Genomic DNA, 22,734 nt, shown 5'->3' on the forward strand with positions numbered 1-22,734 from the left:
TGGCTTGCTCTGACTTGGGCATAATGAAACCACAGCCAAACTGGAGAGCTAGACTGATCCTTGTGCTGCTCCCCTTTGGTCCAGCAAGGTTTCCAGCTTGGCAGTCCTGCTTGTGCTCACCAGGACAGCAATCTCCATGGGGGTCTTACACACCTGAAATAACTTAATGGCACACCCACCCAGCACTATTACTAACGCAGAGCAGGAGATTGAAGTCTAAACCCCAATTCTCTTGGTACCAGCTACCTGCATGGCTTAGAGGCCACCCACCTTGGGGTACCCCCAGCACCACCGGCAGCAGGAGGTGGGATCTGATCCTTCTGCATTTGGAGGCTGTGATCTCTAACAGAGATCGCATGAGCCAGCATAGTTTCTGCTGTGCTATGTTTATTTTCACCGGCCCAGGATCAATCCCTAATACGTTTTAAAGACATTAAATGAAACTTCGGCCACCAGGGGAGGCACCGTCATGGGATTTCATCTCTCTTCCAAGGCAAGCAACTTAAAAAAAAAAAAAAAAAAAGAGAGAGAGAGAAAAGGAAAAAGGACCCTTTAAAGTGGCAAGATCTGAGTTTAAAACCCAGAGAAAACAGTTTGAATGACTGCCTTTACAACATGTCCCACTTCAGAAACTGTAGGAGGATGTGGTTTGTCTTTGTTTTATTTGCATCGCTCAGTGCTATAGGTTTACCCCAGCTTAGAAAAGGGGGATATTAGCTCCACTTGACGCATCAGTTGAGGGGGTCAGAAAACTCTCCTGGTACTCTATTAACTTTCTTTGAGGGGTGTGTGTGCATGTGTGTGTGTGTGTTTTGGGTTTTCTTTCCTCAGTGAGAATTTATGACTGGTGATTCAGAAAGTGAACCGGTGTTTATTTTCCTTTTCCTATGATACTCCACACTGCCTATGTTCCAGGAAACATGACATAGCTGTTATTGCTAGAAATGAGCTTTCTGCCAGTGGTTTACATTCACAACTGGCTTCTGAAGGAAGGAATTCCTGGCAGCGCTTCTCAAACTGTATGGTTTTGTCCTTTGCAATATTCCTGAGCGCTTTTATTTCCACTTTTGCAAATCCAAACAGAAGATAATTAAGAATTGCCACTTGGGACTGTGGATTGGGTGTGTGTCTTTTCTCCCCACTTTGATTAATTTCTGAAACAGCTTAATGCATTCCCCAGTTTTTGCATTCTGCAGGATCCAGAAGAATTTGCATCCATTTATGGCCATGTGCTACAACCTCAGGAGGGCAAAATGGCATCACTTCCTTGACAGCCATGTGGGTAAATTCTGCCCATGCAAGCAGATGCAGCTCCAACACCGTCAGCAACATTAGAACCACAAGAGGTACAGGTTTTATAACAGTGCTGCCCAGCATCCATTTGTTTTAGGGAAAAATGTGGCTGAAGAGGGGAATTATAACTAGTGTGCTTGAAATGGCCAATTGTCCAATGAATGATCGGTTGGATTCTCTTTACGTGTTGATGGAACAGCAAGAACAGATGGCAAAGCACTGGAACCATCCGAGGCCAGGCTGGACGGGGCTCTGAGCAGCCTGATCTAGCTGAAGATGTCCCTGCCTGCTGCAGGTGGGTTGGACTAGGTGACCTTTAAAGGTCCTTTCAACCCAAACCATTCTCTGATTCTATGGTTCTGTGAAAGGGATGTATTCACAGGAAGGTTCCTTAAAAGGCAGCTTGTGAGGTGGCAGTTAGACTTCCACTGAAGCTTTGAAGAGGTGAAGATGAAACCCAAGAGAGAAGGATGCAAGGATATTTAAATGACTCTGCATTCTGGTTTGCATTTCTGTGCGTTGACGTGACCAGAGTGAATCGCAATAAGAATCATTCCACATAGCAATGGAGGTGGACAATGGTTTCTCAATGCTTTTCCCCCCACAGTTCTCATCAAAATCTTGAAATTTGCTGGCCTAGAACAGCATTTCACTAAACACCATTTGATTTTGCTGGTTTTGGCTGGCATTAGTCTGCCCCGTGGTGTCTATCTGGGTTTTAAGGAAATTACAAGCGGTTAACAAATAAAAGCCTAATTGTGCCAGATGTGGGACATTTTGGCAGTCTTTGAGTTCCAACAATCTGATTACGATTCCTTTATTCATTCATTTCAGGGAACAAACCTTGTAACAAAGTCTTCTTGGAAACACCACCAAAATTGATGCTTTTAATTAAAAAAACAAAGAAACAGAGCAAATGAAAAGAGTAATTGCAACTGAGGCTTTTTGGTCTGAATTTTCCTACTGGAAAGTTGGAAAAGGTCATTGAAATTAACAGGTTTTTGCCTGTTTCTAAACATTTTATTACAAAGAATAAATGTATTTCCTGGACTATGAAAAGAAAAATACAAGGCAAAGCAGCTTCACTTTCAATGGTGGTATTCTAAGCCAGTGAAAGCAGATAGACACAGCTCTCTGATCTGTGGGGAGGGGGTCTGTGACCACAGCCTTTAAACTTGAAACATTTTGTGTCCCACCAGGCGGAGACTTATTCCCACCTAGGACTTTCTGTTCAGAAGTACACTCAGGGCACTGCATAACTGTGACACTTCTCTGCACTGCAAATTTGACCTGCAAGTGAGGAATGACCTTAATTTTTCTTTTTTTTTCTTTTTCTTTTTTTTTTTTTTTTTTAGATTTCTAGACCCTTGCTGTCTTCTCAAAGCTCAGCTGCTGTGACTAAAGCTGAATAAACTGATGCAGTTTTTACCTGAACAAAATCTTCATATACAAGAAGTGAAAACTGTGGGAAAAGAAAACTAGGTGATAGTCTTTACTGCCCAGGGCTGATGGAGGTGATATTTCTGCTAGCTCCAGTGGGCAAAACTGGGCTTTAAGGAAGAGTCCCCTTTCATGGATGGGAAAATTAAGCCACAAAGTGGGTTATGCACCTCTCTTCTTTCCACTTCAGGAGCACTCTTCTGCTTTCCAGACTTTTCTTATTTCCCTTGATATTTCTTATCGTCAGTGTTATGAATTTTCGGTCTTGGCTTAGCTGCCCTGAAAGTATCAAAGCATTTCAGTCTCCTCAGACCAGCTGGACTGTTCACTCTTAGTGTCCAAATAACCCTCTTCTGCACCTGCTTCAGTTTGAGTCCCAACACCAGATTTGCCCAATATCTTTTATTAGTCAAACTTAGACAGCTGGAAAAATAACAACTAAACCACACAGAACCCTCCCTCTCGCACCCATAGAGGCAATCTTTCACCTATTAAATTAGGCACCTAGGAGGGGTGACCACAAAATAGGCTGGAGAGAGAAAAATTGTGATTGCTTTTATATTCCAGCAACTAAAATGTTCATGTGGTGACCCGGGATACAGTCCCTGCCTTAATCAGTGCTTAGTTGTTACACCTAGGAGGAACAGGTTTGATAGCAGATAATGAGAAAAGGCTCTTAAGAGAAACAGGACCACCCTGTGGGAGATGGGGACCCCAACCTCTGCCTCATATAAGTGCAGGGGGATTTGAACACAGGTTTTCTGCATTTTTATTGAACAGTTTAGCAGTGGACTATAAAACTGGCATTGCTACAGTTTCTGCTAATGCTGCTCTTTGAGAGATTATGGACATTTGCACTTAAAAGGTGAGGCTGCTGTGCTAAGTCTGCGTATCATACAATGTTTGCTGAGCACTTTAGCACCCATAATTCAAGGGCTTGTGGGACCTTGGCACCACTGGGATTATATTGGATTTGGACAACCTACATTTTTGACATAAGTTTATAAAAGGCATGCCTGTATTATACTCTGAATACACATAGATGTTCTTTGGCTTGGAGATTAACCAGCATAGGGCAACCTGGACATAATGCTGGCAAACTCCAGAACAAGGTGGCTGACTTCTAACTGCAAGTTGGTCACCGTAGATCCTGCTTTGCACCTCCTTACTTGCCAAAATGACATGGCCTAAGCCATACCAGACATGGGGACTGTTGTTTGACCTGTGCTAAGGAGCGGTTTGGGAGAGCACTGGCTGACCTGCTCCAAAATTGGGCTAGGGAGCATATAGACATTTGCATACTGGTGGTGGTGGTTGATTTGATAGCGTGGATGTTACTTGGTGGCTTTTACACCACTTTGAAAAGCCACACTCAATTTCAGCCACTACCATGTCGAGCATAAAGCATGTAGAAGGAAAATCCCCAAGCCCTTGGCTTAGACATCTAACTCGAGCCTTGGAGAAGACAAGTCCATTACTCATTTCTCTGGGGGAAATGGGTGGAGAAGGAGGTGCCACTTCTGACAAGAGAGATGTGTTTCTAGGGCACACAGCCGAGAAATGGGAGACCTGGATGCAGGCCTGCTCAGATTGAGAAGGTTCAACCTTTGAACACCTCCATCTCGGGAAGGTAAAGTAGTGTTGAGTGCACACACACCCACCCCTTTTTTTTGTTTTTTTGGTGTGAAAGGCAGGCTTCTAGGGTGAAGGAATGGAGCAGAAGCCTGTGGCCCACAGCATGAGCAGAAGATTTCTCTGGGAGTGCGTGAGACATGTTCAAAATACCCAGTATCTTGGTTGTTATGAGACTAATGCAAAGATGAAGCTGTCACGTTGAGGGAGTTGTCAATGTCTGAGCTTGTAAAAAACACACCAGGCAGAATTAAGTCTGATGAAGTAGCTGTGAATCCTAATAAAATCCTAATAATAGCACTTATGATCATCATTAGAAGGGAAACCTTTCAGTGCAGTGGTTGTGATGTGATCTGTAATGCTACAGAGTTACCATTTTTGAATGAAAGTCGATCCACAGTTTTTTGCAGCACTGTGGAGACTGGTGGTGGTGAATAAAATATATATATGTTTTTACATCACTAAGTGGCCCTAAGGCTGTTTGCCATCTGGCTCTTATTTAATAAACAAAGTGAATCAAATTAGACCAGCAGAACAGTCAAGGACTCATTTGACTTTCAGATGGGGTTAAATACACACATCCCTCAACATCCTGAGGAGAAGTATTTTCAACACAAATAGACATTGGAGAAGGCTTTCAATGACAGCTTTCAATATTTATTTCAGTGGAGAATTACAGGAAAAAGAAAAAACATGCCTTGAATTAATCATGTTAAAAAAAACCCCACAGCAGTAAACAGAGACAAGTTGAAGTGGATGTCTGATTATTATATAATTATATAATACCTGATGAAAGACACCCAGAAATCTAATTACTTTAATTCCAGATTTTAGGGTGAGAAAGCAGCTGTAGATCATTTCATCCAACTCACTGTAAAACACAGATTTTATCATTTCACCCAGTGATCTCTGCATCGGACTCCATAACTTGTGTTTTTCTTACCTCTGTCTTCCAGAAAGGCACCTGTCTGTGCAGATTAATCTGTGCATTCACCTGTATCAACCAGACTCATTCAATTGAAACACAATATGGTCTCATCTGAAAATATTTTCTCCCCTTCTTTATGCTGGTGGGCACCAGTGGTAGTCTCATACGTGAATTTCTTATCTGTTGGACCCTGTGCTGTCTCTTTCTTAAGTTTTCCTGAATTAATGTCAGATGAATTAATACATAGTTATGCCAGTTATTCCACTCTTCCTTTGCAAGGAAAGAGATCCAGAAATCCAAGTTTCATTTAAAAACCTAAGCCTGGCCATTCTGGGACCAGTCTAAGGTTGTCCCTGTCCCAGTATCCTCTCTGCAACTGTGGCCAGGAGCAGTTATCTAGGGAAGTGTGTAAGACTAGGGCAAATGCATAATAATGCTTTGCTGTGATATTTTCTATATTTTCTATGCTGTGATCTGCACTAGCCATCCTCATAGTCCCCTGGGGAAGAAGCAGCAATCAGACTGGTTTTCCAGGGTTCAGGCCCAGGTAGAAAAAGGCAGAAGGGCAGGAATCTATTTCTGAACCCTGAAATCAGTTGCACATGTCGGGGGAATGGCTTGCTTGGCTTAGGAAGCTGCCAAAGCACTAGTCCTGCAGCCAGCCAGCTCCCCGGGGAGTTATCTGGGCCTACTGACTTTCTTGAAATGCATAACCTTAGGAGGTGATATTAAACACCATTTTTCATTACAGGTGGGTTGGAAAGTTGTTTCTCATGATATGAATCCAGCTTCCTGCGCCTCGCTAACTGCAGAACACAAATATGTATTGAATGCCCCACCATCATTCCTCAAAGCTAGATCATCTATGTCTGGAAATGGGCATTTATTTTTATTACAATGTCTGTCTGTTCTAAAAATATTCAAAACAAATTCCTAGGGTCCTGACAGCTGTGGAATGTAGCTTCTCTCATCATATTTCTCCATTTAATGCCTTCAAAATTATTGGCCTCGTGCCTTCTCCCCCTTTCCCTCTTAGATTTTAACCTGGATTGCACAGGAACCTGGGCTGATAGGATCGTGCTGATTTTCCATCTGCTGCCTGCCTTTCCCTAGTGCTAGCTGAACTCATCGAGCTGTACCAGACAGAGCTCTCCAAGGAATTAGGTACCTACAAGATTTAGGACCATTGATGAGTGATGAGAGGAACAAAGAACAGGCCACAGGTAGTTGTATTTCAGTCCCTTGTCTTTCCTGAGGTGAAAGCTGGGCAGTCAGGAAGCATGGTCCTCTTGGCTGGAGCAGCACCTGGGGTGGAGAGGAGATGGACCGTGCATTGCAGCAGGGAAAGGAGGGGATGGTGTGTGCGAGGGAGAGAACAGGGGACAGGTGAGACAGGGATAGAGTGTAGAACCCGAAGCCACAAAGCTTGGATTCATTATCTCCACTGATAATGCTGCAGTGCTGTTGTAAATAAAAATTATCTTGTTTATATATTTCGCTTTTTGAAATGTTCATTTCTTCCATAAGACAGCTTTTTTTTTTCTATGCTTTTTTTTTTTTTTTTTAATGAAAAGAGGGCTTTTATTGAAAGACATTTTTTTCACTAGGAATTATGACTATTTAATACACTGGTTTTAACAACTCCCAGTTCCAAACTGCATTTTTCAGTCTCTGCATCGTGGTCCAACTCATCTTCAGCTTTCCTGAACACAGACATATTTACTCCTCTGTACCACACACGGTCAAAGCACTGACAAATCTAAACGTGCAAAGCAGATTCCTGCATCCTCACTGCCTTCTGACACTCTATCACATAGACCTTACAAAGGTCTTTTTATCAATGCTTTTTTATCAAAAGCAATGTTGCAGCTGGAGGAGGGAGAAATAGAAGGCCAATCTTTATTATCTTTCCTTCAACCACCTGGCAGAGCTGAAAGAAGAGACTGGCTTTTGGAATGCACAGGCTTTTCTGGGAGAAGTTAGGATTATTGTTTTATGGGGAAAGTGCAGCAAAGCAAAGGGAAGCATCTTCATGATAATCTTCCGTTAGACTGGGAGGATCAGATGTCTTCCTCCCTTGCAGACAGAGGACCACTTGCACAAGTCACTTATTGGCAGGTGTGATAAAAAAAAAAAGGGTAAAAATTATTGCTCATAAGAAATACATTGTGCTGGAATAGTCAGGAACTGTTCAAACTGTCATCTTAAATGGGGACACATGCCCTGCCATAATTTATTTATGTACCTATTAGGTAATACTAAGTTTTTTCCTTGTTGCCTATAAAATACAAATGTTTCCCAATTAAACAGGGCTAGGATTGAGTAAGCACAACACTATCACCATCACTCCATAGCTAATTTCCTGGCAGGAGCTGTACTGAAATACAACGCAGGCCAGTAGCGTCTCTTAGCAGGCTGGATGCAGCACAGGCAAGTAGTGTCCCTTGGACGGCTGGAGGGGAACGCTTTTAGGACACACTGTCTGGGAGGACAGGAAAGAGACTATGCTGACAGCAAGGGGCTTCTCTCATGAAGAAATGGAGAAAAGCTGTTGGGCTCCAAAATGCCTTTGAATTCCGGGTGCTTCTGAGCTTTTATTTGCAAATCTAGGAGCCAGCTTAATTTATGATTATGGTTATGAATATTTTAGCTCATGCCTGGATTTCAGATGACCATTTACATAAGCCTGACACTTGCCCATGACTACATGAGGTCAGCCGACATGAATCACCTCCCAACCTGCCGTGAAGGCTGACACATGGTGATGGGTGGGGTTCCTGCGCTTGTTTTCCCTCTAGCAGCTGAGGACGTGGATGGGGGACAGCAAGGTCACACCCTGCACCATGAAGGCTGGAGATAACAGAGCCTGTCTTCTAGAGGCAGAGGGATTTCAAACCAGGCTGCCAGGCCACAAACTGAAAAGCCAGGGTGGTTGGATGGGTGGACACCTGAGAAGGGTGCATCTGCCCCAAGGTGCCCAAAAGCCACAGGGGCTAATGGCAATCATCACAGGGATGGTGTCTTCACGAGCCCAGATGAATAGTTGGTTTCTCTATATTTATTGCTCTGTGACCAACTCAGACTTGGGGATCTGAATGCAGTGAGACTGATCCTGCCTCAGATCTCCTGTTGTGTCCTGGCTTTTTTTAATTTAGGGTACAAAAGGTGACACCTTCCTGTTTTCAGCCAGCAAGAGCTTGTCAGCAATGTTGGAAACCACTGTCAGCAGACTTGGAAGGATGGAGCACCAAAAGATATTAATCTTTCCCCACACTCGGAGCTTGGAGATGCTTCCATTGGTATGATCGTTCCTTTGGGAAAAGGTGTCAGTTCTTATTTCTCCTTTAGCCCAGAATGAAAAACTGCTTTTTCAGTGCTTTCTGGAGCAGCTATCTTCCCCAGCACCTCCTGCAATGCCAGGACCAGGTCTGAGCCCTGGCTTGTCCTAACTGCAGACTCAGAAAAACTGTACATTTTCGCTCCTCACATGCTACTTTCCTTTCAGAGGGCAGTTATAAGTTGCAGAGCATTTGAGTACATCTTCTGGTCTGCATGAATAGGACACAAAAAGGTGGGCTGGCTACTGATTGAGCTACACTCTCATCTGTAACAGTATCTCACAGCGAGTGGTACAGTGCAAGTACTATTTCTGGAGCAATGCTATGTGGACACACTTTTATGTTTTATGGAGAAATATTCCACCATCTACAGCTTAAGCTTCAGGTCACCTACGTGCCTTGGACAATTGTGTGTGCATGGAGCCCGTCCATAGAGCCTAGTTACTGCTGACATTGACTGAAACATTGGTGAGCATTTCCATGGTGAGCATTTAGTCTGTTGTGGGATTTGTTTGTAGTCCTTTTCTGCTCAAAAGCCTAAGCAAAAACCTGGAAAATGTTGAGACAAAGGCAAGAATGGTAACCAAGTGTATGGAAGACTCTCAAGTCAGAAACAATAGGGATGGTTTGGATTTTTCAGCCAGGTGAAAAGAAAATTTTCTTTTTTTAAAAAAAAAAACAAAACAGAAAAAAGAAAAGGGAGATGGCAGAGGTCTGTAACATTATAAATGATACAGGGGCGTCGGGCATGGATTTGACTTGTCATGATTTCTTGCAATACAGGAACTAGGGGTCAGCAAACGAGGCTGGGAGGACAGGCTGGTTCTTCATGCAAAAGAACTTCCTGCTGAAGAAGGCTGTGGCTGCAAAAGGCTTGTGGGGGCTTAAGGTGAAGCTGGACAAGCACTTGAAAGTGCAATACATAGTGAAGTAGAAAGGCCACATGAGGCTCAGGAAATCCCATCAGCTGAAGATATTTAGACATCTTCCCTGTGCATGCTTTCCTGACTGCTGTGAAAGGTAGGTTGTTATGAGATGGCAATGGCTGTCACCAGCACCTTTCAACTAATACGTCCTAACTAGTGGGACATGACCAAATGGAAATATCTACAATAGTGAGCAACATGAGCTTGGTGTTTGTAAGAGACAATGTGTTGCATCCTGCATTTTTCTGAGGGTTTTTTTGGCTATGTCCACTCTCATGATGCAGTAGGAGTAAGGCAGAGCAAAATGCTGTGGAGCAAAGTGGTTGGTGCTGTGGGCTCGATGTGCACATTGTACATAGTTCAGGGCATTTTACTTTTGTCTAACTTTTCTTTGGTCCCAATATGTTTGGCTTCTTGATCTTACTCCCTTAGCTCTAAATCAGCATAGACTTTTCTTAGACCTAAATCTGGTGGGGTTTATAACCAGAGGGGTTTGAATGCCTCCATGGGTGTGTAGAATTATGGCATATGTGATGATATTTTTCATGAACATTCTGCCAGCAGATAGGAAAACACAATGTTTGTAGGGCAATACAGAAAAGATCAACAGGTCTCTTTCTTTGGAAAGGATCTGCATGTTCTGCCTCCATTCCATCATGGCTCCTAAAGAGTAATCTTCTGTCCTCTGTAAGCAGGGGAGGGAGAGTCCCTGGGTACTTGTCTTTGCTAGGTGAATTAACCTGAACTCTAACATGGATTCTGTTTCATAAATTATTAATTTTTCATCACTTCACGGATAAACACTGATTATTTTATATTGACTTTTCTGGCCTATGCATGAGCATCTACAGCGTCTCTGTTGAAATGCAGAAGCTAACACACTTAAGTGTGCCAAATGCATGGTATCTTTTGAAAAGGTTTTCCAGAGCCCCTGTCTCTTGACCATCATGCCCTGGAAGCATGGATAATTTTTCATGATTTACAGGGGTATGAATTCCAGGCTGAGTCAGCTTCTCGCAGCATAGGCTGGGCCTCCAGAAGTCCTAGCGTTGTTCCCAAGTGTGGATGTAATAAAACTAAGTGCATTGCGCAATTAGGTTGGTCTCATTTGGTGGGGGTTGTCTTTCAAGAATGAATGTGGATGTAGATAATCAAGCTTATATTGCAGTAATAGGAGATTAAATGTTGCGGTTCTGGCTTCCTTCTTCAAAGGTGATCAAACTGTAACAGAAATCTGCCTAAGACCAGTCTTACACCACAAAGGCTGTTTGTCCATGAGAGAATTAGAAAATGAACATCATCCATTCCTGGGAAAGCACTGAAGCAAAGAACTGGGGTTCAGGATCAAAGACCCAGAACTGGAGAGGGGGATTCATTCAAAGCAGTAGCCCCCAAAGACATTTGCATTCCAGTCATTTTATGTCAAAATCCCATGAAAACCAGATGCAAAAATATTCCTGGCTTCTAACATCACAAAGAACTAAGTATTTAGCTCCCAGACCCAAGAGGGTGTTAGCAGCAGGGGTTATCAGGGAATTAGATGAGGGTTTCATCCCTCAGCGGCAACCTCAGGCACCCACAGTGCCATTGGCCTGGCAGGGCTGCAGGAATCGCTATGCACAGAGGAACGTGTTTTCCATCTGCAGAGCAGACGTGGGGTTCGGAGAGCGAGCAGCAAGTGAAGCATTCCCTCCACTAAATGCCAGCTCATGGCTCTGGCACCAGCTGACCTCACTGCTTCGAGCCCACCCTTTGAACAATGTTGTTTCTGCTGACAGCCCCCTGGCTCCACTCCATCCCCAGGATCAGGTGTCCAGAGGCTCTTATTTGCCACATGGATAGTGCGTTGGCCCACAGAATCTTGAAAAGCATGGCATGAGGCTGTAACAATACTGAGGAAAGATCGGATGATGTGGGTAGTCTTCCACTTCAAGAAGCATGAATGTGACTGAGATCATCACATTCCTTAGACACCTTCTCTCCAGTAAAGGAAAACTAAACCAAATCTGTGGAGGAAGTTTAATCAGTTCGGGCCAGACCCTCAGGAGTTATAACTCAGCATCATTCCCCATATATCCATGGGACCACGCTGGCTGTCACCAGCAGAGAGCTTGGCTTCGTGGGCTGATGAGAAGGATGAAGGCTGTGGAGAGGATCGATCAAGGCTGAAGTGACACAATGAATCAATTATACAGCTGTAGGGAGGCGGGGAGGTTTGTTGAATGAAGGACCTGTGGTGGTGTGTTCAGGTGTGAGCTGTGTAACCTGATGGTACGGATGTGACACAGGAGCCCTATGCCTGTGCAGGCCATGTTTGTATTATTGAGTGAAAAATGCCAGGGAGTATTCCCAAGCACTGGAAGATGGCTGAGTTTATACTTTTGACTTGTTAGCATGTTCCCTGGCACGGTTTTGCCTGGGCCAACTGGCTGTCTTCCAAAAAAATCCCTGTGCACAATTTGATGTTAGTATAAACCAGGGCCCAGTCCCATATGCAGTTTGAGATACTTACCACCACCCTGTGTTTGTAAGAGAGTTTCTCTGGAAGGACATGGGCCATTCTATACCAGCTGGTATCACTGCCAGAAAAAATATTTTTTGGTGCATATAATTATTTAAAAGTATGGCTGTCATCTCAGGTAACCTGACTGTAGGCTGGGGATGGCATTAGCTGAGGTAGAAATGTATGTGGGGAGCCAGGCTGGTTCTTCCAGGAATCTCAACTGCCTATGTGTCATGTGTCACTGTCTTCCAAAAGTCAGATATTTGTTCCCTCCCTGTTCATGATGAAGAGATGTCCAGAGGGAGTGTCTAAAGTGGGTACATGCCTAAGACAGGTAGGATACTGTTCTCCATTATTTGTAGAGAGAACATGGGCATCAGTATTAGGAGTCATCTCCCCAAAGTGCCTCGGAGATAAATGGAAGAGAAATGGTCCTCCTTCTTTTTCTTCCTTCTTCCTTAGGTTTCCTCCTTCAGTCCACTGAAATCCTGGAATGGATAGTATGATGTACCAAGCAGTGTGATCTGAAGTGGGTGACTGACATCTCCCACAGCACAAATCTCAAAATTCGTAGATGTTCAGGAGATTTCATCTAAATTCCTGAAAATATTTATGTTTGCTAACAAAAACCCCAGTAGTTATTTGAGACAGTGCAAAATCCCAGTGCCTTGCAACCTTTGCAGCATTTACCCAAGGCAGTATGAGCAGAAGGAATTGACAAATTGAAGAATAATTTGGAAAAAAAACCAACCAATAATTTGTTAGAGGGACGTGAATACCTCCTCCCAGAAATATAGCTAGAAATGACACCTCTGCATGTTAAGGTGTGTTGTACCTAAATATGGTAAGAGTAACAAGCCGATAAAAAAAGGAATCGTTTGCTTACTTGCAATTGAAATCAAAGAGAGTTTTCAATTAATATGCTGTTTGGGTTAGGCATTAATGAGTTATTGCATGGAATACATTTGCAATGTAGCTCTGTCTTAAAATTTGGGGTTACTGGGGAGGGGGGAAGCTAAAAAGTGCTTGTACTTCTGAGGTTAAAACATTGTGTGAAGGCTACAGCTGAAGCTTGAGAACATAATACTAAGGGATAAAGCTAGTGTCTTTGGATGCCCATGGTGTTGCAACCTTTCATGGTATTTCTAACTGCAAACAGGTTTCAGTTATGCATCCATGTTTGGGAACCTGAGAGTGAAATTTGGTAACTGTTGTCTGTATTACTGGTGTTGCAATTATTATTTTTACAATAGTGCTTTGAGTTCATCATCACAGAGCAAGCAGAACGCAGTCAGGCGAGGTGCTGTATAAGGCCAGAAGCAATGGAAAGTACTTTTTCCAAAATCAACTTTGCTCATTCACATACGTAACTGTCATGGGGAGAGGTGACATAGAAATACAGTGGGGGGGAAGAAATTGGGTGAAACTGGGCAAAAATGTTCTGGTTTAGGATGGGTAGACAGACAGATTCTGACTAATCAAAAGAATTGAGCACAGGCATGAGAAATAAAACATCCTATACATTCACTTCTCCCCTCTTTTGGAAGGGAGGAAGGGATGGAGGGATAATGAAAGGGTTGGATGCTTATCATGCACTCCCTTCCCCGGCTGCTCAAAACACACTGCCCTGCCAGTGAGGCAATATATGATTTCCAGCTGTGTAAAGCCACAAACGTATGGTTTACAAATATTTGACCAAGAAAAATATCCTTGCAGGGCTATCCTTGTTTTGCTCTCATATTCAAATGAAAATACTTCTTAAAGGGAGGTTTTTCTGAGACAAATCTTGGGCAGGACATGTATCCGGAGCGAGCAACGCCCTTGGTTGGTGTTTTCTTCTTTTGCTGTAGGTAGATCTGCAGGCAAAGGGATACTCACCAGGCGGCCAAGTCAACAGCTAGCCCAGAATTACAGCCTTGCCTCTAAGTGAGAGCACGAGTTAGTAACAGCCCTCCCAGCCTTTTATCAGAAGATCTGGGAATCAACAGGACCTGAATGTCTGGCTGTTTCTGTAAAGAGGTACTCATTCTGCACCTTTTATTGGGGTACAATCTCTACACTTTGAAAAGTGTTGGTTGGGTGTTCACCCTTTTTAAAACTAGGTTGTATCCACTTGGTTCAGATCGAGGTCTCTCCAGTGATGTCCACAGCTAACATCCCTACCTTGGATGTAAAATAGGGATGATGCCAACGTAGGTGTCTCATGTCTGGTGCAAGAAAAACATAGCTTAGCTGCAGACTGCTCAGGAAATACATGCTTGATCTCAGGAGGGATTTGTAGACTCCTTCCAGCAGGGTGATAGCTATGGAAGGAGGTCTCTACACTCGCAGGTATAAAAGGAACCGTAGAATAATCCATATGTGGCTGGAACATACTTTTATCTTATCCAAGATCGAAGAGAACTGAGATTGGAAAGATGCAATCAAGGCTTGATAGATTTTTGTTTGCTTTCTGTCAGAGTGGGTGCCTGTGGGGTGGGATGAAGGGAAGGGGAAGGGGGCTGTGCCTGAGTGCAACAGCTGTTATGTTAATGAGAGTTTAACGTGTGAATTGCCTTGTCCTCACCAGCAAAAGCTCTGGGTGATAATACTGAGGTAAGTGTTAAATGCATTCATGGGCACTTGTCACAGGTAGCCAACTGCTCTTGCAGAGGTTAGCATCAGGGGAAGCAGAAAAAGTTACCTGTCTAGTTAAACCTCACCGGCTCAAGTGATCCCCCGTGCACTTTCTTCAGCCTGAATTAACAGGTGACATTCAGGTGATGGATGGTGATGGTGATGTGGTCAGCAAGAGGAGGCTGTGGGATCAGTTTCTTGTGCACCCTTGTGCAGGTCACTACATCTTCAGGTGTCTCTGCTTTCAGAATAAGGGAAAATTATACCTGCAGCTAGGGCAGGAGCTGGATATAGCCGTGAGACTGATGGTGGTGGGTGCTGGAGCATGGCATTTGTCATCCAATATCCTGGTGCTTCCCTTCCACTGATGCAGATGACATCAAGTAAATGCTGTTTAAGCAGGACTGAATCTTGCAGGCTTTTCAGTTAGTGTGTTGGTGAAATTCATCTGAACCACTCTGGATTTTTCTCCAGGATGAAATGAGTTATCTGTGGTTGTCACAGATATGTAGTTAGATGAACTCAGTGCTCCTGCCTCCCAGTTCCCCTGTGGTGAGGAAGGGTTGATAATGTTGCCTGATCTGTCAAAGAGAGTCCAGTCTCTCCACTGCCATGGGTAGCAACAAGTTTTGTGGGAATCTTGCTATCTTACTGTAAATAGTAACCCCCATAACATTATGTTGGAAAGCTCTTTGTGAAATTAAATCTCAAATTCTGATCAGATTTTTTTTTCATTTGTTCCCCCCCCCAAGTCTGCCTGACTAGTCATACCAGATATTTGTTTTTACATTTCTAAAACATTTCTAAAACATTTCCAAGCAAAAAAAAAGACTGGAGTTTAACTGCACATCAGTAAATTATCCTGGAAACTTCCCCAAAAGCAAACAAGGGCAAATTCTTCCCAGCCTTTGTATAAAATCTTCTGGCATCATCAATAACTACGTTTGTTGAGATGAAACTATACGAGTCTTTCCACTAAATCTGAGATATATAGCACACACTCTTTTTTATGAATTAAGAGAAGGAAGACATATCTGAAGAACTGGTGTTTATAAATAGGCTTTTGACTGTAGCTGAAGTCTATGGGTACAGTATTTAATTAACTCACCTGCTCCATCAGTAATTCCAGTGGGCCAAACTGGGTTGTGTAGTGTCTCACTGTTCAGCACAGATGTTTCAATTCCTTAGTTTGACCTTGCAGTTCTTTGGATGCCTCAATGGCCTGTCCTTAATGTAGCAAACAGGCTAGAGACTGCTTGGTTTGTACAAGAGCGAGCTTGGTTAATCCTGAATTGTTAAGGGCCATTCTTCATTCTATTGTTGGCAACGTGTCCACAAAGCAGGACATGCTGTCACAGAAGGAAATAAAAAGATGGATGAATGTCTTTGAGGAAGAGCCAGATGGTTAAGTGAGACAGCTGGCCACAGACAAACAAAAATTATGGCTAATGATCAAGCCAGGTACCAGCCAGAGTCAACAAGCTCCGTACTGGCTCATTCCAAATTTAGTGTCTAAACTTAGCAGGGCACCCTGATGTGCATGTAAACCTCCAAACTCTTCCTGTCCTGGAAAATGTTTTCACTTCTCTAATTTCACGCAGCAGACATCTACATTTCCAAGAGCAGCATTGGTGACATGTTTGAGAGTTTTAATAGCTGGAAAAAAAGGACAGTATCTCATTGTATTGTTCTGAAGTGCATCCATTAAGTTGTCTCACAAGCTCAAAACTTCTGATGGAGTTTCAGCTTCTATCCATCGTCACTCAGACCCTTCCCTTTTGTTTGGTTGGTGGCATCCTTAACAAGAATTAAGGATAAAGGAGATGGATGCAAACATCCCACCTCTCTGACAGACACTCAGTAAAGGATGATTCTGAACTCACGGTTCATCCCGAGGACACCTACATAGAAGGAAAAAAAATTCTGTTGTGTAAGGAAGTCAAAACTGGAAATGCTGTATTTTTGTAGGCAAAATTATATATTTATAATGAAAGGACGTCTTCTTCTCTGTGTCACAACTTTTTTTCTTTTTTAATGATAAAGAACATTATTACATATAATTTGAATAACAGTAGAGACATGTTCAGACACTGTAAATATTTGGAGAAAACACTTGGTTCATTTAAATCTGATTTCCTCAACAAAAAACAGTAACTCCCATTTCAAGATGAAAAGCCAATTCCTCTGTCAGTCTGGACTGGGCTAGTGCTTCTGCTTGTAGAATGACACCCATTTGTGGTGGAGCAAACTCAAACGACTTTAACACACCTCATGCCAGTGCAACTTGTTCCCAGGTTTAAGGAGGTAGATCTTCTTTCCTTTTGTATACTTCCCAATGCCTGTGCTCTAATTCTGCCTTTTCCTTTCAAGATTAAAGATTTCTTTGCCAGACCCTCCATAAGACTTTGCCTAAACCACCAGAAACTCAAACCCACCAGCAAACAAGAGAACCCTGAGTTTGCCCTTTACCCTGCAAATGCACACATTTTCTTTACCAATACCAGGAATCCCAAGGGCTCCCCCCCTACACTAATAAAGGTAAGTATGTACATAAACATTGGCAAGGGCAGGGCGGGGAGGGGGGGGGTGATGAGGTGTTAAGTGGAAATTTCTTTACTTAGCAGTGTTGATTTGTGAGCCTTAGGGGAAATATGCTAGGGGCCTCTGTGAAGAGGCTCTGGATTGATTTTACTCTTATCCCCTTGTGTCAATCAGAGCGGTAATAAATAAATAAAAATAATGATTATATTTTTGCGCAGTTAGAGCACCATTCATCTAGAGTGCCCAGCATCTGTGAAAAGAATCATTGCTGTCTCCATTTAAAAAAAATAAAATATCTATAGTTTCACAGCTTAGGTCTCTGCATCCCGAAACGCTGGGCTTCAGGCAGTGAGGGAGTTATTAAGACAAGGTTGCCTGCATTTACATAAAACTTATCATGCATACTTCAGCTATTGAAAGCCAGGCTGGCTGGAATGCTGGGGTTAGCCAGATTACATTTCATACATGCATGCCTGACAACTTCACTTACCTAATTCCTACATTCAAAGAAAAAAATATGCTGGTGCCTCTTCCACACAACAAATGGATCCTATTAACTCAGAATAGCTTGGGTTTACCTTTATGGTTTCAGACTTCGTGGTAGTGTATTGTAGGGTTTATACCTCAGTTCTTCATGCTGAAGTAAAAATATATGGCCAGGTTTTAGCTAGGGCATGCTCTTTCCTTTCAAGGAAGGGGGTTATATTTGTGCATTTGCAAAGTATAAATATTTATGCACACAGTTTCAGTGATTGAAACTGGCTAGCTCTCTGGTAGGTCAGAAGTTCAATTCAGAAATCATCTTAGGTTCAAGTTTTCATGTCTCGGGATCTGTTTGGTATGAAATGGACTGAAATTTTCCCTGTGCTGGTCCCCCACCCATATCCTGGTGAGATTAATCTGGTTCATATGCCTCTGCGTGGCTGGGGTTCTCAACCCCTGAGAATGGGCTTTCATGTTTAGAGAAGATGAGCAAGGGGGTTGAACTGGCTCAAGTTCACACTGAGGCAAGATCATCCCTGTCCAATACAGAGGCTATTCCAAATTAGCTTGCTCTCCTGGAGCCTGCAGCCAGGGATGCAGTTGGGGTTGAGTGGAAGTAAATGAAATTTACCCACATTTAATGCCACACAAATGTTGTTCCTCTAAATATCCCACTATGGAGGTTGCAAAGATAGGACACCTCTTCCGACTTCTTCACTTTTCACCTGCAAAACAGGTGAAATTACTTGCTTTGTTTCACTGTAGAACAGGCTCACCCTCTCCTGTGCTCCTGAGTCAAAACTGTGTGGGTACCTGGGGTGAAGACCCCTGAAACCCTGAAGCCAGAGCAGGGTTTGCTGGTAGAAGTGATGCCTTCCTTGCTTTTGGAATCTTCTCTGCCATCCAAAGCAACTCTTGCATCTCCCATTGGTGGTGTGTGCCCTCAGTCTGGCAAACTTTGGTAAGTGAAAGCCCTTCACTGAGCCGCTGTGACTCCTGGCTTGGACAGAGTGGGAACAAACCAGGCCCTGAATCTACAAAATCATTATTCCATTCTCTTTAACGCAGTGGAAGGTTTGCTAAATATTAGGATTTGGAGGGACCCCCGCTGAGCTACTCCAAAAGGAGTTGGTCTTCCAAAATACAGTGAATATCTGCCCTCTGAGAAACAGACTTTGTAAAGTCTCTCCTCTTCAGATCCATAAATGACCTGACAGGCCCAAACTTCTGAGCTACATTTTCTGCCTCCTTTTTTTCAAGACCAGTTACCAAACACTGAATTTCCCTTAAAAATACTACTTCTGTAGGTTGTAACGCCCCCTTTTTACCTTCCCATGATGGAATGCGTCCACACAGCTTTTAATTTCTTTTTTTTTTCTTTCTTTTTTTTTTTTTTAAAGAAAAGCATATGTCAAGTAAAAGCAGCTGAAATTAGAATAAACCATGCCACAAAACTACCTCTCTCTCTTCACCTCCTGCTTTGTCATAGATTTCATTGCATGGGGTGTTTTCACATTTCATTGCTTGCTTTCTGTATCAGAAGGGAGATGGTTTTTCATAAATCAGTAATTCCAAACAAATGGTAAAATGCTTCTCATCCTGCTCTAGCAAATACTGGTTTCTTCCACAGTATGGAAAAAGGCTGGAAGGGAGGATGAGGTGGATCATAAGTCAAAGGCCTGCTGAACAGCCTGTGGGATCTCCTCTCTGAATTCATTAAGCCACACAAAACAATCCTTTCCTGAAAGCCATCAGGAGTAGAACTCCACCAGTTCCACTGTGGCCAGGCTTCCCCTTTCGATTTCCACGATAACTCCATTCCTGTGGCTGGTGAGTTCTTCTGAGGAATAACAAATAATGGCTTCATCTGCACTAGTAAATGGAACAGACCTGAGCTCTGGCTCAGGCGTTTCTCTGGCTCTGAAGCCAGCTAAGCATGTCTGACCACATTTAAGTCATTAAACTTCCATTGTCTGCAAAATGGGGTGTCTGCATCTGAATTGTCTATGGGGAAATGGTCCCTGGGCTGTGCTAAATTCTGAAGCGTGCCTGCTTGGGAGTGTGCTTGTTGGTCTGGGCCAAAACCATGCTGGGGACTGTTGCAGCAATTTATCTGAGGGATTGAATTCTGGGGCCTGGGAAGGCTCCCTGGTGATGGTTTTTAGATTTATTGTTGGCAATATGTATCCAAAATGTCCTTACGGCACACTAATGGGGGAAAAAACTTCTTCTACGCCCAGGTTACACCACTGTGGTTTGTTGTCTCATTGCACAGGTGATCTGTGGATGAACCAAATAGTGAAGCTGTTCTGAGAAAGCAGAAACAACCTGGCTGAGTCCTGTCAGCAGCTCAACGCATCTTCCGTGGCCAATGCCAACTGCTCTGAGCAACGACAGCAAACTTCACATGTTAACTAACTGTCTCTGGAGGACAGTCTCTTGGACACGGGCTTCTGGGAGCCATGCAGCTCTCCCAGCTCTCTTCAATGTTGCCTTCTACCTTGGACTGCCTTTTGAGCTGGGGCAAAGTATTTGCAATGCACCTCTGAAGCAGGAAAATGGCTTCTTTTTAAAATAAAAAAATCTTTAATATTTTTATTAAAACTTATAATTTAAAAACTTTATTATTATCATTATTACCATTATTATTATTACTATTATTTTTATTTTTATTTTTATTATTATTATTTTTCCCAGAGGAATGTCTGTGTTTTAGTCAGTTCTGGGTGTCAGGGCCAAGGTTGGGCATTGTTATGTTGGGATCTGGGAGATGGGAAGACTGACTTTGTCTAGTAAAGCTGCCTGTCTAAAATAAGATGGTGCAAGGACAGAGGGAAGATTAAAGAAGAAAAGGGTTTTAATCCCCTCCCTACCCTGTGATTCACATCCACCCAGTGATTCCTTCATCTCTGATTTTTAACTGAAGACTGATATCAGAGAAACACTTGCTTCTCATTGAATCTGGGTGGAAAACAAAAATAAGATCCCCAAGAACCTCTTCCAGCCCGAGCGCTGGCAGGGCGCCAGGGAATGTGGGGAGGACCAGGCTGTGGGGTTGGAGGAATGCAGGCCTTCCTATCTCTTTTCCCAAACATTCCCTTCTGCAGCAGACTAAATATTTTCACATGCTGCTGCTGGAACACCCAGGTTCATGGTCAAACAGAGACGCAGGGAGCAGAGATGGCTTCGCGCTCCTGGGGTGATGGTCCTCATTACAGCCTGGCCTGGGGCCAGTCGCCTGGCACGGGGTATCACATTGCAGTTTGCCTTCCTACATCCAGTGTTTTTCATCTCCTTTTTGTTTTATTTCCATTGCCCTCTTCTATTTTCACTTTGTATTGCTCTGTAGGAATGGACTTCACCCCACTGTTCAGCGGGTTTTGTTGTCCTCAGTGCATCTGCTAGGGAAGGAGCCACTAGGAAAGTTGTGTGACCTTAGAAAAACCTGCGCCCCATGTACATCAGGCTCCTTTGTCCTTAACATGTGGCTGGCCATGATTATTGCAGCTTCAGGAGTTCAAGGTGGGTCACTGTCTGGGAATGGGTAAAATGAAGTTCCTATTGCAGTCCCCTGCCAAAGACCCCTTGACATGGTCCTGGGCAAGTCAATTAACTCTCACCCACCTTGTGAAATTGAGATGAAAGAGGTTTCCTTGCTTTATACAGGGTATTGTAGGGCATGTTTATTTACGATTCTGAAGTACTTCAGTGTTGAATAGAAAGAGGCAGTAAGAAGATGTAGATAAATTTCTTGGTAAGGAAGATGCTGGGGGAAGCCTGATTTCAGTTTCTCTTCAGGCATGTAAAATAATGAACAGGACTGACCTTTGGTGATGATCTTCCCCTCCTCGTGTGGAATTCAGCTAGTGCATTCATCCACATAAAGGTAGCTAGTTACATGTGAGCTGGGTATCTCTGACCTCGTTATAATTGAGGGACATCTAGTTAATAAGGTAAAGCTATAAATCTCTCCCTAAAGACCTGCATTTTGTCAGCTGAATTTGTTTCTAGATCCTGTTGAATAAAACGACTAGCTTTCCACCATCCATCTAAGATCCATAAGGAGTTTTGGTTGCTAGTGTGAGATTCAGTTGCCCAGACACAGATGCTTGGGACCATTTGCAATACGTTGGGCTGGTCTGTCTGGTCTCCCCCAGAGGGGAGGAGGTTTCCTATAGATCCTCTGTTGTATCTCCAAGCCCCATATAGATGATTTGGCTAATATAAGATATTTCAAATTACTTTAGGCACCAAGTATAGGAAACAGAGTCCCATCGCTAGGACATATGCAGACACTTTCCTGTGAACACACGTAGGTGGATGTGTCTGCACAGTAACTGCAAGGCAGTGTTAATAACAGAACAATAACTGTCTGGATCTTTTTGGACAATGTATGCTCAGTAAGAGCATGGACAAACTGTTAAACTTCATTATGTGCAATTCACCCCACACTCATTTTTCTTTCCACATTCACATTTTTTGCATTTTTCCCCCCTCCTATTTTCAATCTGTTTGCCATTTCCTCCATGTTCCCATTGTCAGAGTTGAGCTCTGGAAAAGGGGAACATTTCCCACTGGTTCTTCCTTACTTGCTCAGGACAGAAGCGTTCTGGCTTTGACTTCTCTTGGGAGGACATTTTATCTTAAGCAAATATTGAATTTCTGGGATTAATATACCGGCTGGTTAGGAAACAAAACAAGCCAGTTCCAAGAAGCATTTGCTTACTGATAGCAAGCAAGATAGACTGTGTTGATTGCGTGTTGATGACTTCTAGTTATAGAAGGCCAAATTATAAACACTGGTAATCTGCAAATTTGAAATAAGTACCTTAGCTGGTCCACTAAGCCAATACAAGTACAGTGATTTGTATTAGTAAATGTCCTAGGCTTAGTCTACGGGGCTATTTAGGATCTTACTCCAGGCTAACTGCATGGATTATTGAGCATGAGAATTAAAGTCAGATATAGGTACAGGTACAATTCCATGGCTCTGAATGTGCCATCAAGTTGAACTTAAATGAAATCCTAATGTAA

General features: G+C 43.1%; 1 long non-coding RNA gene across 1 annotated transcript; it reads left to right on the forward strand.

The window, feature by feature from the left end:
• Positions 1-7,369: 7,369 nt before the first annotated feature.
• Positions 7,370-20,282, forward strand: LOC114016675 (uncharacterized). The gene is made up of 5 exons (XR_003561292.2): positions 7,370-9,651; positions 13,911-14,079; positions 17,047-17,214; positions 18,466-19,530; positions 19,976-20,282. It is a non-coding gene; the product is annotated as an uncharacterized LOC114016675 (long non-coding RNA).
• The last annotated feature ends 2,452 nt before the right edge of the window (positions 20,283-22,734 follow it).

This window comes from Falco cherrug, chromosome 4 (genome assembly GCF_023634085.1).
Source record: "Falco cherrug isolate bFalChe1 chromosome 4, bFalChe1.pri, whole genome shotgun sequence".
Classification (NCBI taxonomy): Eukaryota; Metazoa; Chordata; class Aves; order Falconiformes; family Falconidae; genus Falco; species Falco cherrug.